Raw genomic sequence first — 19,182 nt, 5'->3', positions numbered from 1 at the left:
TGCAAAGCATGCATCTCACGAAGAATGCGTATCCAAAATACACGAAGAACTCTCAAAACCCAGTAATAAGACCAAAAAACTGATATGAAAATAGGCAAAGTACTTGAATAGACACTTCACCAAGGAAGATATCAGGATGGCAACTAAGTGCATGAAAATACGCTTAGCATTATTAGTCATTAGAGAAATGCAAATTACACCCATCGTGAAGTACCCCTACATGCCTAGTAGAATGGCAAAATTAAAGAGACTGACCATACCAAGTGTTGTTGAGAATGTGGAGGAACTGGAACTCTCATGAATTGCTGGTGGGACTGCAAATAGTACAACCACTTAGGAAAACAATTAGTTCCTTAACAAGTTAAACATGTGATGGAGCCATTCCACTCTTAGGTATCTACCCAAGAGAATTAAAGCATATCCCATACAAAGACATGAATATGAATGTCATTGTAGCTTTATTTGTAATAGCCAAGAACTGGAAACAACCCCAATGTCCTTCTACAGGTAAATGGATAAACAAACTGATATAAAATGAAATATTACTCAGCAATAAAAAAGGAATGAACTATTAATACATGCTAAACTATGGATGAATCTCAAAATAATTATGCCAAGTGAATGAAGCCAGATTTTTTTAAAAAGAGTATTTACTGTATGGTTTCCTTTATATAAAATTCTAGGAAATTCAAAATATCATATAGTAACAGAAATAAAACCAGGGGTTGCCTAGAGCCCAGTGAGAGATGTGAGAAGGAAGGATTACAAAGAGACATGAGGAAACTTTTGGGGATGATGGATATATTATGGGGTCATGTATCATGAGTGTATTCACATATCAAAACTTAGAAATAAAATGAGGTTTTAAATTCAACATAATTACTATATTGTGGTATACATCATTCTAGTCAATTTTCAAATCTTGTAAAACTTCATCAGCTGCTCCTCAGTGATAGCAAAGGTTTCATTTATAATTCTAGCCTTTGGATCATCAAAAATAGGGTGTTTTTTTTTAAGACTCTCATTGGCTTTGCTTTTTTATGAGATGTAATTGACATTCCATAAAAGTCCATTCTTTTACAGTATACAATTCAGTGCTTTTTAGTATATCCACAAAGTTGTGCAACTATCACCACTATGTAATCCCAGAACATTTTCATCACCCCAAAATGAAACCCGGGACCCATTACCAGTCACTCTGAATTTCCCCCTCCCCTCAACCTGTGGCAACTACTAATTTACTTTCTATGTCTATAGATTTTCCTGTTCTGGACTTCTTATAAATGCAATCATACAATATGAAGCATTTTGTTTTAGGCTACTTTCACTTTACATAATGCTTTCCAGGTTCATCCATGTTATGAACTGAGTGAGTACCTTATCCCTTTTTATGGCTGAATAATATTCTATTGTATGGCTATACCACATTTTCTTTATCCATTCATCAGTTACTGAACATTTGGGTTGTCTCCACTTTTTCCTGTTATGAATAATGATCCTGTGAACATTCATTTACAAGTTTTTGTATGAATATATGTCTTCAATTCTCTTGGAGTGGAATTGCTGGGTCATATGGTACATCTATGTTTAACATTTTGAGGAATTGCCAAACCGTTTTCCAAAGACACAACCATTTTCCAATCCCACCATCAATGTATGAGGGTTCAAATTTCTCCACATCCTCAACAACATTTGTCTGTAATTTTGATTCTAGCCACCAAGTGTTGAACCAACTTTGATTCCTGGAATGAATGTGTAGATCAATTTGGTGAGCATTGCCATATTAAATCTTTTAATCAAGGAACAGGAGATGTCTTTCATTTATTTGGGCCTTCTTTATTTTCTTCCTCTGAAGTTTTGTAGTTTTCAGTGTACGAGTCTTGCACTTGTTCATCAAATTTATTCCTACACATTTTATTCTTTTTTGGATACTATTCATAAATGGAATTGTTTTCCTAATTTCATTTTTGGGTTGGTTATTGCTAGTGTGTAGAAATACAACTTGTTTTTGTATATCGATTTTGTATCCTGCAACCCTGATGATCTCATCTATTTGCTCCAGTAGTTTTTGTCAGTTTCTTAGGATTTTCTCTATAAAATAATCATCAGCAAATAAAGATAGTTTTACTTCTTTTCCAATCTTGATGCCTTTTGTTTCTTTTTCTTGCTAATTATCCTGGCTAGAGTTTCCAATACAATATTGAATAGAATTGGCAAGAGCAAAATCTGTGTCTTTTTCCTGATTTTAGGGGGAAAGATTTCAGTCTTTCACCCTTAAGTATGAAGTTAGCTGTGGGTTTGTTTCAGATGCCCTTTATCACATTGAGGATGCTCCCTTTTATTTCTAATTTCTAATTTTTTCATAAGGGGTGTTAGATTTTGTCAAATGTTTTTTCTTTTTCTATTGGTACAATCATGTGATTTTTGTCCTTTACATCTATTAATATGTTATATTGATTTTCTACCTTGCAGTCCTGGGATAAATCCTACTTGGTCATGGTGTATAATTCTTTTTATATGTTGCTGGATTCAGTTTGCTAGTATTTTTCTTTGAGAATTTTTGCATCTGTATTCATAAGAGATACTGGTCTGTAATTCATTTCTTGTGACATTTATGTTTTGGTTTTGGTATCAAGGTAGTACTGGCCTCATAGAATGAGTGAGGGAGTGTCCTCTCACCTTTTGTCTTTTGGAAGAATTTCTGATTTATTGGTTTTAATTCTTCTTTAAACATTTGGTAGACTATATCAGTGAAACCATGTGTTCTTGTGCTTTTCTTTGTGGGAAGTTTTTTTTTTCTTATTACTGACTCAATCTCTTTACTTGTTATAGATCCATTCAGATTTTCCATTTCATTTTGAGTCAGTTTTGGTCAACTCTACCTTTCCAGGGATTTGTCCATTTCATCTAGTTTATCTAATTTGTTGGAAGAATGATGTTTTGATGCATACATGACAGTTTTGATGTGATCCCACAAGAAAAATATAATGGCAATAGATCAGCTGACGGAGGTGGCCAAACGTGAGAACCTCCTCTACTAGTTCACTGGCCTCAGACATCCCCATCCATACACTGATGGTGGGAATTTAAATTGGTGCAGCCACTACGGAAAACAGTGTGGAGATTCCTCAAAAAATAAAGAATAGAACTACTATATGATACAGCCATTCCACTTCTGGGTATTTATCCGAAGAACATGAAAACACTAATTCAAAAAGATATGTACACTCCTATGTTCATTGTAGCATTATTTACAACAGCCAAGATATGAAAACAGCCATTGATGGATGAATGGATAAAGAAGATGTGGTTTTTATATACATACACAATAGAATACTACTCAGCTATAATGAAGAATGAAATGTTGGAATTGCAACAACATGGATGGACCTTGCGGGTATTATGCTAAGTGAAGTAAGTCAAACAGAGAAAGACAAATATCATATGATTTCACTCATATGTGAAATCTAAAAACTAAAACAAATGAACAAACAAACAAAAAAACAAACTCATAGATACAGAGAACAGATTGGTGGTTACCAGAGGGGAAGCGGGTTGGGGGTGGGTGAAATGGGTAAAGGAGTCATGGTGATGGATGGTAACCAGACTTTTAGTAGTGATCATTTTGTAGGGTATACAGATGTCGAATTATGATGTGGTACACCCAAAACTTATATAATGTTATATATAATTTTAGCTCAGTAAAAAAAAAAATCTAATCCATAAAAAGTCACAAACAAGAACTGAAAATTAAAAATATATTATGCAAAATTCACAAAACTAAGTGCAAAGAAGCATAAACAACTAAACTTCCCAATGATGTTTTTGTTCATTTATAGCATTTGTACTTCTAAAGTTACTAAAATCTAAAACTGCACTGACTTGTGGGACACCCTGATACACACACACACACGTCCACTCCCTAGCTCTGTCCGCTGAGAGGGCCTAGGAGAGTGACATTCCAGTAGGAATGAGAACAGCTAGCACTCAGATCTTGGTTTCTAAATATCGTTCTCCACTAAAAGGAACCAGGGCTCTTTGGTGAAATGGCTGATTTCAGAGAGTGGTTGGGGGATGGACATAAAAATTCTCACATAAGCCAGGAATATTGCTGTGCCAAAAAGTAAGGGAGTGCTCAAAGAATAACTGGGATGTATACATGCGTGCACACACACACACACACAACCAACCTGAAGGGGCTCCCAGTGATCAATTAAAATTAATAATGATAGTAATTGCTTATAAACCATAGAACTATATAGAAAATCATGAATCCACAGTAGTATCAACATAAATGAATAAATAGAACATTTTATGGATATTTACATAGTTACAAATGGCTCCCAACAAAATATTTATTACAAAGGGAAAAAGATCAACTTATAGTCGGAGAAGCCTAGCAGATACCGCCCTAGACATCCTGAATAACGGGACAAATTGAAATCATGTGCCACCTGAAAAAATGCAATGAGAGGAACACAGTATCGCTTCTCTGATATTCCTGCCGAAGATGTATAACATAAATATAATTGGGAAGAAATATCAGACGAACACAAATTGAGGAATAGTCTATAAAATCATTGGCCTATAATCTTCAAAAGTGTTAAGTTCACAAGAATCAATAAAAGACCTAAGAGCTGTTCCAAATTTGAGGAAATGAAAAAGACATGCAGAAGACTAAATGCAACGTATGATTCTGAACTGAATCCTTTTACTGTAGAGAATATTATTGGAACTAGCGGCAAAATTTGAATGGGGTCTGAAGTTTTGGTGATGGTCACATACAAATGCTAATATTCAATTTCTATGCCCTTGATTGTAGGAAATACACACTAATTTATTTTCAGGTGATTGGGTATAATGTACAAACTTATTCTCAAATGGTTCAGGAAGAAAATTTGTTGATACTGGACCTGCAACTTTTCTGTAAGTTTGAGAATATTTCAAAATAAAAAGAAGAAAATTTAATAAGTAAGTGGAATAGCTAAGAAGTTTTTGAAAAAGAATTGTCAGGAATAATTTTCCCTTCCAGATATTAAAGTATATTGTACAATGCTTGAAACGGTGCGGTAATTGTGCAAGAAGCAACAGGCATTTTGGGAGAATGAAATAGATCTGTGTTTATAAGAACTTAATATAGTATGTGGGAACAACCCAAATTGACAACAAGCAGAAAGTGGTTTATAAATTGTCACACATTCATATATTTGAATAGTTTATCACAGGTAAACATATGTTTAAATATTCTAAATGACAGGCACATGATATAGTGTTAAGTGAAAGAAGAGTATGAATGATCTGCGGGCACATGATGGGCCTTTGGGTGCTGGCAATGTTCCATGTCTTGAACTCAGCGGTCATTTGGTCATTCACTTTGTCTCATAAATACATTTTATGTCTCCTCCTGATGTATGTTACAATAAAACATCTTTAAAGCACGTCCAGGACCCTTTATCATATTCTATGTTCTAGACATTGAGCTGCAAAGTAGACCAAATTTTACCACCCTCTTATACAGATGAGGAACCAAGTTCCAAAAAGGTTCAACATTGCTCTCCGGGAGCTGATACATATGTACCAAAGCCACAATGCGGACCCATCCGTCATTTACTACAGCACTGCCCTGTGTCCCCAGCACTAGTGGTAAGACAGCCAACAGTCATCACAACAGCTACTGTGATCCTGTGCCCCCAAAGCATGTCAGACAGTGTGCTGGGCACTTTACACATATCACTCATCTAACACTCACAATAGCCCTGCGAAGATGGTGTTATTGCTTCCAATTTACAATTAAGGAAAAGGGGCACATTGCTGGTAAAGGATGAAGCTGCCATTCAGATCCTAGTCAGTTTACTCACTAGATAAACACAAAGTAAGTAGCAGCTATATGTCAGGCACTGGAAGGATACTGGAGAGATAAGACACACGAGGCACAATTCCTACCCTCCAAGAGCTCCCCATTCTGATGAACTCCGAATTTCAGCCGCTCCATCTGTGCCTACTGCTGTTCTCCCATAGGTGTGCTTGTCTGTTGTCTAAATACCGTCCAAAGTCAGATACTTCTCCCAAAAGCAATCATGTTACCTCCCCCACAGATCTCCTTGCCCCAAGGTTAACAAATGAAAACAAACCTCCAGCAGCTATGATTCCATTATCCCATCTGAATTAGGTTCAGAACTTCCTTTGACTTTTGCCTGTTTTTTAATACTGTATCCAGGAAATGGGCCCAGCAAGGCTGACCAGAGACCAACAATTTAAAACTAAAAGACATTCTTCTCTTTATGTCATATTCCCAGTTGTGCACAGCCTTTCTTGGAGGCTCCCAACGTGCTATGTAAATGTTAACTCATTCTTCCTTCTGGTATCCTTGGGAGGCAGGAAGCCAATGTTATTTCACAGATAAAGAAGATGGAGCCCCAAGAGGTTAAATGCCTTGCCTGGGGTCACATAACTACAGGCCGTTGGGGGTGCTGGGAATGGGGCTCGGGGTTAGGAATCTCTGCCTGGCGTCCCCTGGCTCCCAAATGAGGCCTCCTTCTTGAGAGATAACTTTGTGTGTCAAAACTCTGTTGGAATCTTGTTCTATAAAAGGAATGTTATGGGACTGCTGAGACACAACATGCATTTTTCTTCCTCTGCACATTCACACATGATACATTTTCAGGAGGCAGGTTTAGGACGTGTAGTCATTGTCTATAACGGTTGCAAATTCAACCAATTCGGGGACTAAGATTTAGCTTAAATGACCCTTGTAGTGCTGAGTCCATAACAATCTGACCTGTCAGGAGGGGACAGAAAGGAGGGGCCTGAACTCTTGAGAGATATCATAATCTGTGTCATTTTAAGCGTCTCATTTCAGAAAAAGAATGAGCCAAGTTTGGAGTTGACAAGCACCCCACAGAAATGTATCACTCTTTGTTGGGTGTTATGAGCACTTGGTTAAGCACTATGCTTGCTTCCTCACTCTACTCTCCTCATGAAGACACTGCCAATAGTCCTTTGCACAGTTGGCAAAACAGAAACAGGGAGACCAGTCGATTTTTCAAGTAACTGAGAGGAGGCTCTAAGAATTGCTGTAATTTTAAGTCCTTCAAGCCAAATTCCCAATATCTTCCTGATTAACTTTTTAGATATTGAATGGAAACACTAGGTATGGATTGAGCATTTTGACACTCTATAGTCATCAGTCAACAAATAACTTTCAACATTTACGTCTCAACTACTAGGTGTCAGGCACTATTCTAGGCACTAGCAATACAGCAATGAATAAATCAAAGAAGACCCTGCCCTCTTGGGGTATACATCCATCAATAGTCAAGTTGGTACAATTGATTGGTTAGAGAGAGAAAAGCCAGCTTTTGAAGACGTAACCTTTACCTGGGAAAGAATGGCTTGAAAATCTTCTCGTTCGACATCCTCTGAAACACCTTCAATTAAATGTCCTTGTAACTGACAAGGTTAAGATTCAGCATGCTGGGTCTCAGGTAAGTCTCTACGAAACCAAGCTTCCCTCTATACAAGAGAGCATAGCCAAACCTCAGACTGAGAACAAGATGGGTTTCATTGACCTTCCTTTCACATTAGTGTCTTTGGAATGAATGAAAAAAATAAGCCAAAATTGGGGAAGGATGGGAGAGGAATATGTGTTATTATCATAAAGCTGCCCCGGGTTTCTCTGAGATGTTGTCAACAAGTGGCTCTTTCCCATAGGAAGTGAAGTCTCCTGGGGAGGTGGTAGAAGCCATGGCAGATGGAACAAAGTTCTTAAACGGCAAGACCCCTCCTGCTGAAGGGAAGACCCATAGCTGGGCCCATTCAACAGACTGCAAATTCACAAACTGCATACTAAATCAGTTCTCACCTCTGAGCACTTGCCTGATATCTCAGCTCACCAGTATCTGCTCAGGGAATGTGTAAAGCTGATAGAATAGCATACATGGGAAAGTTTATAAAGACTGCAAACATACATACCACTGTGTGTTTTCAGTTTGCTGGATCAATGTTTTTGCCAGCTGCATAGAAGAGTTAAAACCCTGTTGAAAAGCTTGCTGGAGAAGTGACCTCTGATTCTGGAGGAAGGATCTCACAGTATTTTCAGCTTGGTAGGACACTGATGACTGTTGAGAAATGAATTGAAAGTGTGGAAAAAGTTTGGGTATTCTTATATTTACTATGAAAGCACTGCGTTAAAAGGGTTAATAAAGATTACTCTAAAATGCAAATAGAAGCAGATAGTGCTGATTGCGGCTCGTTTTTTTTGGCATCAGGAAAAAGTCCAACATTTTTTTCATTTATAACAAAACCCCAAAGGCATCACGATTAGAGTATTTTTCCCCTAAGTAATTTTTCACTAGCACTCTGCATTTATCAACCTTTCTATCTGTGTTCTCATTGCAAAGGCATGATGTAGTCACTATTTCAGCAACTTCTACCCCTAAGGTAAAGAACTTTGTTGAAAAATATTTCCTTTTTCCAAATTTTCCATTACTGACTTTGTTCTGTTTACAAATATTTTGACTTAGTGCCAGTGACACCACTTTATACATTATAGCTTTGAAAAATACATTTTACAAACCTACATTAATAATATAAACACTAGATAGAATGACTGACACTGAGCAGGCATTCAAATGTTTATTAAATGAATGAATGAATGGATGAATATGCCCTTCACATGTTATTGACTGGGATGCTCGAATGACAAGAAAGTCCAGCATGGCCTCATTCACATGGCTGGAAGTTGCTGCTGGCCATTGGCTAGGAACTTAATTCGAAGTGTTCAGGGGGCCTCAGTTCTCCTCCATATGATTGGTTGTGCTTTCACATAGCTTAGTACCTAGGTTTCAAGAAGGACTGTTTCAAGGGAACAAACCCCAAGGTGCATGTGCTTATCAAGTCTCCAGTTGTATCACACTTGCGAAAATCCCATTGTCCAAAGCTAGTCACATAGCCAAGCCCAGAGTCAATGAGAGAAGGAACTACACAAAGATCTAAATACCAGGAGATGAGGCTCATTGAGGGCCACCAAAGTACAGTCTAAGTACAGTACAGTACAAAGTACTAAGTACAGTACAGTACTGTACAAAGTGCAGTAGAGTCCTTTGGTCTCTAATGGGTCATGTCCTTCTCATGTGCAAAATATACTTACCCTCTTCAAAGCTCCCAAGTTCTTATCCCATTATGGTATCAGATACAGAATCTCATCATCCAAATCAAGTCCAGATGCAACCAAGGTCTCTTGGGCACAGCTTGATCTGAAGAAGTGTAAATCAAAGAGACAGGTTTTCTGGCCCTCACACACCTAACATACAATGAAGAGGTAAAGACAGGAAAACTGCAATGGAAACTCCCACTCAAGAAGGTTGAAAATGGAAAGTATACAGCAGTTACTGGTCCACAGCCATTTTGAAATCCAGCCAGCCGCATGTAGCCAGTTTCTTGATTATGGCCCAGTTCTGTTCCCTGGGAGTGATTCTCCATGGCTCTTACCTCTGCCCTCTGTGCTCTAGGCTCAGTCTCTGACATATCCTTCTATTTACAAGAGAAATGACCCAGGTTTGTAACTGAGTTTCTTTCTTAGTTTGCTTCTTCCCCGTAAGAGTTTGGGGGTCTTGAGGCATCTTTTCATTCTGAACTATCTCTGTCTTTTTAATCCAGGCTAGTATAATTTCGTTACAAATTTTGTAGTTTTCTATGTATCAAACTATAATCTATTCAGACAAACCACACTCACAAATCTGTTCAAGATCAAGAGGATCTTCAAGACAAGATCTTCTTTCTGGGGCTGAAAACCAGAGTGCTGTGGGAAAATACCCTTCAGATTCTTAGAAGTCTACATCTAGCTGAGAGGATCCTTAAAACACTCCTTAAATCTTTCTTAAATCTGCCTTAACAGAGAACTTGACCCCAACATCATATTTTACTGCCAGCACCCTGAATTCAACTTCAAGCCAAGGCCATTTCTTACATTAAGAAATTTTTTCTTGGAGAGATTGGTGATGAAAAACAATTCTACTATCATGCCCATAAGTTCTAGCTTCTTTTTAGTTCTAAATTCTGCTTGAAATCTGAACAGTTCCTTCTTTGGCTCAACTTGTTCCTCCTGTATTTTACCATGGGAAGCTAAAAGAAGCCAGATAGCACTTTCAACATTCTGCCTGAAAATCTCCTTAGCTAGATCCACAAGTTCATTAGATATCTTTTCTATTTCCTATATTACCACAGGCAAAGAGTTTTGCTAATTATTCTGCCGACAAGTAACTCAAGTTCTCTTTTCTTCAGCTTCTGATAGGAATTTCCTCGCTGACCTTCCAGTCGCCACTAACAGTCTCTTCCAAACTTCTCCATTCCTTCTATCAGACTCAAAAACAATGTCACATGTTATGGCAGGACCTCACTTTCAGGTAACAGTTTCTGTTTTAGTTATCTGTTGCTGGATAACAAGCCATCCCCAAATTTGATGGCTTATAACAATTTATTATTATTTTTACAGCTCTATGGGTTGACCAGGTGGTTATGCTTCACATGTTGTTGGCTTGGAATTGGGACGTCCAGAAGATTTTAAATAGACTCACATATGGCTGGAAATTGGTACTGGCTGCTGGCTGGGAGCTCAGCTAGAGTTGGCTAGGGGGCCTCAGTTCTCCTCCAGAGGGGCTTCACCACATGGTAGCTTATGTTTTTTCATGGCATGGCAGATGGGTTCCAAGAAGAAGCATCCCAAGATGAAAAGGCCTGATGTGCAAGGACTTACTGGTCCTTCACTTGCATCACTCCTGCTAATGTCCCATTGGCCAAAGCTAGTCACATGGCCAAGTCCAGAATCAACGTGTAAGGGGACTCATAAGAATACAAATACAAAGAAGCATGGCTCGTTGAGGGCCACCATAGTAACAATCTGTCACATCTGTCAAAATGAACACGATTTATTTATGGTTGAGCAAATGATTTAGTACACAATTGTCATTATAAAATCATTTTGTTAATTATAAGACAAAATAAAATCATTTTTATGTTTGCATTTTATTTTTCAAAAGTCATACCTATCAAACCTGTTTTACACTGTCTACAATGGCATTTTAGTCCCCACTTTAAGTGGATTCCAGCTGAATGGCTTTTTTCTAGTATCAGTTATCCTCAGATAAAAAGAGGTCCTGTATTTCGTTTTCCATTTAGCTTTTCCACCTTCAGTCTCACTCTCAGGTCAAGAGCACTTTGCAGAGGAGGAGTGAGTCACAAAACAGAATTTGGGCAGTGCTGGTTCCTGGAAATAATACCATCATAATAGCACCCAAACTTTGTCCCTCATTCTGACATATCATTTTTTTGCTTTACTCATAAAGAAGAATTAAGCGGTCATTCTCCCATCAGCTTTCTAAGTAGTCACTGATAATTGGTGTGGCTTAAATTATATGCAACAGTACTTTCCTCATCAAGCCCTAATAACCCACAGCTTTTACAAACCACTTTCGTATGAGAGTTGTACGGAAATTAGTTCTGAAAGCCCTATAGTCTTTACAAGGAACGTTTGGAATAAAGCTGCACTTTTTAAATAGAGGTTTAATTTTGTTCTCTACTACATGCTTAAGTTTTAAATGAAACTTTAAGAGCCCTTCATGTTTTATAATGCTGTGCAGTCTGCACTTAGCACTGAATACCTGGGATATGCCTTCTTTACATAGTGATACAAAAAAAAATCTAGTGTCTGCGTTCACCGAAACTTAGAAAACACTCATTTAATTCTTGATGAAACTACAGGGAATTTCTTAAAAAGGGATTTAAAATCCAGCCAAGAAGCATATATGCTAACCATTTTGTTTTTCTCCCCAGAGATCCTCAGTTTAATCGTATAATAGTCAATGTAACATAAGCCTTTTTTCTTTTTTTTCATCCCAGCATGAATCCGAGAGGTAGTGTAACTAAACTCTCTCATCAAAATGCTTCCACAGAGCCAATGATTTCAACAGTGCTGTTTGGGGCCTCCCCGAGGGAGGTGTTACCTATTCTTTCAGTTCCTCCTGTTGAATAGATCTATCATTTTAACAGGCCTGAACTTTCCGTTCCTTTCACATCTTTTCATAAGCAATTAAGCAAAGAATACCCCCTGCCTTGGAGTTTTGTCATTTTGCCTTGAGTTTCCGTGGTAATCTCAGTCATTTTTAAAGGACCTATAAATACTGCTTCAGTATTAGCTCTGCTCCGTCAAACTTGCAAACAAAACTGCCAAAGGCCGGTGAACTGGTCTCGTGGCAAGCTGGAAGGTAGGGGCTGTTGCAGGGACAAGCTTATGAGAAGGGTCTGTGTCTGAGCTCATGGGCGAATCTCAGGAGCAAGTCTTCTGCTAACAGACATTTCCCAGAACCGGAAGCGCACCTCGGGGGCAAGTGACTCTATAGTGAACTCTTTGAGTAAATGGATACTGTCTTATTTTCAAGAATCTAATGAAAAAGAGATTCGAAGGCTTCCTTCGGAAATAGTTCCTATTCATCATGGTTTATCAGGAATTTCTTCACATCCCATAGTAATATGAAGTCTTCCCCTTGGTCCCCTTTCTCTCTGACTTTTCGCTGCACTGGGACACTAATCATTAATTCATTCATAGTTACCATGCATTGAGCAGCCGCCGTATAACCATACTATTTATCAACATTCTCCTGGATACTTTATCATTTAATCACTACAACCCTTTAAGGCAAATATTATCAGCCCCATTTTATTGATGATGAACTAAAGCAATAGTTTAGAGAGGTTGTATTAACTTGCTCAAGTTCTCATGGTCATACAACTAGTAAATGCTGGAGTCAGCATGTAAAGCCCATATTCTATCTTTTCAATTAGTGGTGGAAGCCAAGGTCAATACTCCTCTTAGGGAGACATCATTATTCTGTAGTAAAATGTTTACCATGTGTTTGACTGGGACCCCTTGATTTACAATGGCCAGGTTGACACAATATACAGTGTCACATTTCAATAAGTCAGTGGAATAGCTCAAAACAAAATTTAGAACACATGTGACCCAGACCACCCAGACACTTGAACAACCTCACTGAGATTTCAAGTTTATTTTTTTCTAATGTGAGTATTCAATTCTCAGTTCATAGAGCACCCACGGATGACATAGCAGAACCAAAACTTTAGAGATTTAAGCAGATTGTCCTATTTCACCAGAAAAATGGGTATTGGAGTGAACTTACAGACTATTGCTAGTCCCTTGGCCCCATCCACTAAATAACTGGTTTGGGTTAGAGTCCTAGAAGAACAAATTGATGTCATACAAATACACATATATAGGAAATAGAAGGACTATAGTGGCAAGTCCAAAGGACACTGTCTCTCTTCCTAATAATCAAATCCACCAAGACCAAGGTTCCGCCTCTTTACAAATAATGAATTATTCCAGGTATTGTTGGACTATAAATGATACAAGGACAGGTAGCATAATATCTCAGTCCCTACCACACCATAGCACCCTGCAAAATGGTGGCCATATTGTCAGCTCAACAGATATTGATTGGATCAATGAGTGATCTAATAGTGTGTGGAATTTCTCTCTGATTTAGCGTAGCCTGTTCTACAACTAAACAAGGTGTGTGGGAGTGAAAGTGGAGGCAAATGTACTCCGATACCAATGTCCCCACCCCGAATTCTGCCTCCAAGTCCCAAGCTTCTGGAAATTTCCATGAGATGAGGAAAGCTGTTTTGACACTGCCCCAGGAACCAGTTTCATTTTGTCCATTTGTGTTAAAAACAGGAGGGACTGAAGGAATCCAGTCTTGGCACCATTTCAGGAGCCCCAAGTAGACAGCACCATTGCTCTCTCCACTTGTGGCTGGCAGTCTTACAGATGGAGACTTTACTAGGCGGCAGTGGCCTTGCACGGCCTCAGTGCCTTTTACTCCTGTTTTTGCTCCAGCATGTCTTCCATTATTTTTTCTGCTAACCTCCTAAAAGCCAGACAAAAGAAATTCTCACTTTCTGGCATGACTGCTATAATGAATCTCGTAGTTCAGCAGCTATACAATAAATATGAGCGACAAAATGAAAATAAACACTACCCAGTGAGGAAGACAAGCCTTAACTAGGTTGTGGAATGAATGACAACATCCTTCAAAAACACCTTGCCAAGACAGGTCTCCTACCCTAGGTGACCTTTTCAAAAAGTTTCAATTTTCCTGGGTTTCCATGTTGTCTTTTTGGTTATACCCGTGAGTTTGTTAAGGGCACTTGCTACATTTATATATGTTCCGTTGAACCAAGAATGTTCTGCTTGTTTGATTCATGTTAAGGAAAGGACCACATGACTCCAAGACTTTTTTTTTTTTTTTTTGCTGAGGAAGACTCGCCCTCAGCTAACATCTTTTGCAAATCTTCCTCTTTTTTTCGCTTGAGGAAGATTAGCCGTGAGCTAATGTCTGTGCCAATCTTCCTCTATTTTGTATGTGGGTCAGCCACCACAGCTTGGCTGATGAGCGGTATAGGTCTGCACCCGGGATCTGAACCCTCCAACGCAGTGTGTGGAACTTAACCACTATGACACACAACTGGCCCCAAGGCATTCTTTTAAATATCAAGAATACCAAGGTCTTATGGTCACCATTCACGTACAATTTCATGGTTCCTTGACTTCAGGTGCCCTGGAATTGAAACCACTCAGGAAGACATTTCAGAAAACGGACTTGAGTAGAAACAAACCAAGAAACAAAACCTTTTCCCCTGGGGAGAAAACAGCAAAAAGGTGCCAAAGTGTCCAATACCACTGGGAAGTCGCCATCCACCAGTATGAGGCAGTAATAACAAAAAGAAGAATGTGGAGAACATATTTCCCTGAGGGATGGGTCCTGCTCTAGCTCCTTTAACTGTTGACATCGCTGAATTTAGCAATTTTTCCAAAACCTAAAAAAAATCCATGAACTATATAGATTTTAAACTTCAGCTAAACTATACAAAACTTTGCAAAGAGAAACTTCTTTTCCAAAGAGCTGTAATTGGTCAAATTCTTGAAAACTATGTTCTCTCTAAGCTGGACAGAAAGTAAAGTTCTTATATATGCTGAGTACCTTTATCACATAACTAATTTCCATATTTTTAATTAAAATGTTTAATTTTTCCTTATTGAATTGTTTAGATAAAAATTTCCAAATAAACCCAAAAATAGAGTATAATAAACCCCAGGTGCCAATTATCCAGCTTCAATAACCATCAACGTTTCGCCATACTTGTTTCATCAATAGTCACCTTTTTTAAAGCTAGGATGTATTAAAGCAAATTCAAGTTTTCAAGTCATTTTACCACTGAATACTTCAGTAGGCATCTGAAAAGGAGAAAATATTGTGCCACATAACCATAATGCCACTAACACACCCGACAAAATTAATTATCTAATACCCGACTTCATTGAACTGCCTCAAATATCTAAATCTGTTTACCGTAGGTTTATTTGAAACATTCTGTAACGCAATTATGTCTCTTAAGTCTTTTTTACATTTCTTTCACACTAGAACATTCCCCTCCCTCCTCCTTTTTTCTTCTTATGCCACGGGGTAAAGAAACTAGGTCCATTGTCTTGAAGAACTTGCTATATTCTGAATTTGGTTGCAAAGCCATTTCTTAAGCTTTGAACACTCTTGTCAGCCACAATTTTCAGAGAAGCATCCTTGAATCTCATGGGCACTCTGCATTACCTCATTTAGTGAAACTGTTGTGCACACAATCCCAGCGTCCACACCTTCCTAGTTCTCCCCCAGATCCAGGTGGAGGAATGAAACTAATCACTTAGAACCCTAAGAAACATCTTTTCTCAGGGGGAGGTCTCTAATAGATTTCAAAGGCGAACTGGAGGTCCAGAGTAGTGTTCCCACAATTGAGTTAGGAGAAGGAGCAGCCTGGGGCTGTGCAGGAGCTCTTCTGGGAAAGAACAAAAGTTGATTGTTTAAGGAAAAAAAAAACCACCAGCGTTTTTGTTCCAGAGAGGAAGCTCCTATCACAGGCAAATATATAGGACTTGCTGAGGCTTAATGTCTCTTGTTGGAAAGGCACGTAGCAAGAAGCAGCCTGGGGTGCTCAGATGCATTTGCTTCTGTCTACCCAGCTCCATTCCATTCTTTGTATTTACAGACACACTGCCCAGGATCTGCAGATTAGAAGCAACAATAAGGCCGATGTTTGTACAGCACCTTGTTCCAGGCAGCTCGGAGCACTTGGCAGGCAGCATCTTGCTCTGGCTCTTAGAGTGCTGGGAGGGAGGGATTTACGGGTTGGCGGGTGCCCCTTCTATGCACCCCACCCAGCAGCACTGATGGCTCATTTTGGCTGCATCTTGCACACCTGCTTCAAGGTGACTCCCTTAGTTCTCATCCGCACTGGACTACATTTGAGTTTCCTCACCACAATCCAGGAGAGCCTGAACAAGAGCCCTGGAGTAATTAAACACGAAACTCCAGGGGCTGGCCCTGGTGCATAGTGGTTAAGCTCACGCACTCCGCTTTGGTGGCCCAGGGTTCACAAGTTTGGATCCTGGGTGCGGAGCAACACACCGCTCATCAAGCCATGCTGTGTCGGTGTCCCATGTACAAAACAGAGGAAGATTGGCACAGATTTGAGCTCAGGTACAATCTCCCTCACCAAAAAAAAGGAAAGAAATTCCAAGAGACAGTTTTTGACAAACTATCTTGGAGAGCAGCTCAAACACAAACATGCTTGTTCTTCAATTTGGATGAATAAACAATGGCTGACTGTCATCATCATGCCAGGCTGGGTGCTCGGCACTGGGGTGTACAGAGAACATTCCAGACCTGCCCTCTAGGAGCTGTCAGTCTGGGGACAGTTGTGTTCTTCTATGCATCTCCGACCTATCCTTTTTTTAAAAAATACTTCCAGAATGGATTACAATTTAAATTATTATTCTGTAATTTATACTCCTGCTGATAGAAACTTGAGCTACAAATATATAAAATTTGGCATAGTTATTTAGTATCTTTTGCCTAGGACGTTAAAGCATTTCACAGATACTGGCCATGAACAGTAAATTAATTCGTATGTTAATTTACAGATGCATAGTTGCAGGAGGGTGATCAAAGTCAAGAGACTTCAGAGTAAAATTCTGACCTCATTACTAATTTGCATTATGACCTCAGGCAAGGCACTCCTCCTCCTTGAACTCCGGTGTCCTCTGTGTCTACAGTATTGTCAGCCAAAAGTATTAAGATCCTGACCTCCAAACCCCCAGTATCTGGAAACATGGGAGAGTTACTGTTGTCACAATAACTGTGGCGGATGTGTTGTTGATATGTAGGGACCAGGATGCTGTTTCTCCTGCACAGGAAAGTTTTACAGATAAAGAGTTTCCTGCCCTAAATGCCAGTAGCACCCAGCATGGTCATTTACACTTGTAAATGATCCCTAACATCCTTCCCAGTTTCACAGTCTATACATATCAGTCTCTAAATGTCCAGTCACAATGTGATTAAGTTCAACGTCCCAGTCATCCGTGCCACGCTCAGAGAACTCCACCAGTTCTTGCTGTGTAATTACAGGCAGATCATTTAAATCTTCGGAGCCCAAATTTCTTCATTTAACACGGCAGGTTGTAGCCAAGAGTCAACCAGGTAATACTTAGAGGGAAGGACTTTAAAAACTGCAAACCTACAAATTAATTCTAATTGTTGAGATGGCGATGAGTGGACTTTGGGCTTTCTGAGGGTTTCTGGGATTTGGGGCAAGAGTGAGGCAAGGAGTGTGGGGCAGGGGACCATGCCCCGGGGGACAGGTCCCATGAAGGGCCAAGTCAACATGGTAGGTTAACAAGCATGAAAGAAATGAGGAAATTGATGGTCAGCTGGGAGCTGAGGGACCTAGACCTGGCTAGATGTGGATGCCAAACGAGAGGAGCAGCTAGGGACAACTGTGAAGCGAGCACATGGCAGGAGGAACAGCCCAAAGCCTGATTTAGGATGAATGTGGCCATCTCTGGATCCCCTTTCCATTCTCCTTATGTGGTGGTGGCTGCAGAGAACTCACACTTCCTACTCAGTTACCCCTCAAAGTAATTTTTAAAAACGATATCCTTTGAAGTTAATATGTACAATATTTCTTCCTAAGTTTAAATAGTTGCAAAGGATATAACATCTGGTGAAATGGAAATATTGAACATTGAAAAGTAAAACTCACATGACTTTTTAAAAATGTTTCCAGTGCAATCTAACATCATAGTAATTTGATATCCACCACAATTCATTTTAAATATACACCAACAAGCTCATCTTTAATAGGCAAAAAATTACTTCATTTACTCCTTAAAGTTTCCCCATAAAACTTTCCCCATAAAACTGGGTTATCTTATGCCTGAAATCCTTTTATTGATCACCTGTAATAATTATCTGCTGCAAAAATGTGTATATAATTCGAGATTAATCTTGTACATTTTAATTAATTTGAAATTAATTTTTTAAATTTCTTCTGATCATACAGCTTTAGGTATCAAAGAAATATCTCTGGACTAAATTATCATTATGAGTATTATTAATATGCAATTTATCAAAACAACATAAATATAATTTTTATAAATAATTATTAAATGTAAAAAGTAAAATTTTATTGGGAAAACTATTCTTCATCAGACTTCTTACTAAAGTAGATGGGGCTCCTCAACAACGTTATTCCTATTTTACAATTATTGTTGTTACAGTTGTTGTAAGCACTATGAAAGCGTTTTCATAAAAATAAGTAGAAGCGAATAGAAGGAATTTTATCATAGCGATGTCAATTACTGAGCTCCTTCTAATGTGGCGATCTATCATCAAAATTATTTTTAATGATCTAATTTACTGACAAGTCAATTAGGTCTTCCCTCGACTTTCATGAAAGCCAAGAATTAGAAATCATCCAAGTTGCAAAGAGATTTATTACTCTGTCAATAGACTCATTCACTTTCTCAAAAAAACAGCGTTTTGTCTGGCACCCCAGAGATTTGCCTGCCCTGGGGCAATGCACCAGTGTAAGGAGAGAGGGAGTGAGGGGAACTTCTTGCTTTTATGAAGTGGCTGTTGTGAAAGGAAGACCAGAAAGGAGACCCTCAATTCCCCTGGAATGGCTCACTGCCATTCGGCTCTTGGCAAAGCAATCTTAGGGAAGTGTGCACATGGAAGTGGTGGACCTAGAATTAAAAAAACAAACTCCATGTACCTG

At 38.9% G+C, this 19,182-nt stretch overlaps 1 long non-coding RNA gene across 2 annotated transcripts in view; it reads right to left on the bottom strand.

The window, feature by feature from the left end:
* The window catches only part of LOC139080490 (uncharacterized), a 64,613-nt gene that overhangs the window by 14,873 nt on the left and 30,558 nt on the right, over window positions 1-19,182 (bottom strand). Inside the window, exons 2-4 of one of the 2 annotated variants that reach the window (XR_011535036.1) lie at window positions 9,149-9,254; window positions 7,972-8,117; window positions 7,378-7,512 (exon numbers count right to left, since the gene is read on the bottom strand). This is a non-coding gene — a long non-coding RNA (uncharacterized lncRNA). Of the gene's footprint in view, window positions 1-7,377; window positions 7,513-7,971; window positions 8,118-9,148; window positions 9,302-19,182 lie in introns of those variants that run through there. The other variant, XR_011535035.1, reaches the window with a different exon arrangement.

The sequence above is a fragment of the Equus przewalskii genome, chromosome 30 (assembly GCF_037783145.1).
Source record: "Equus przewalskii isolate Varuska chromosome 30, EquPr2, whole genome shotgun sequence".
In the NCBI taxonomy this organism is placed as follows: domain Eukaryota; kingdom Metazoa; phylum Chordata; class Mammalia; order Perissodactyla; family Equidae; genus Equus; species Equus przewalskii.
Note: the sequence above shows the minus strand (reverse complement) of the source record. Positions and strands in the feature narration are given on the sequence as shown.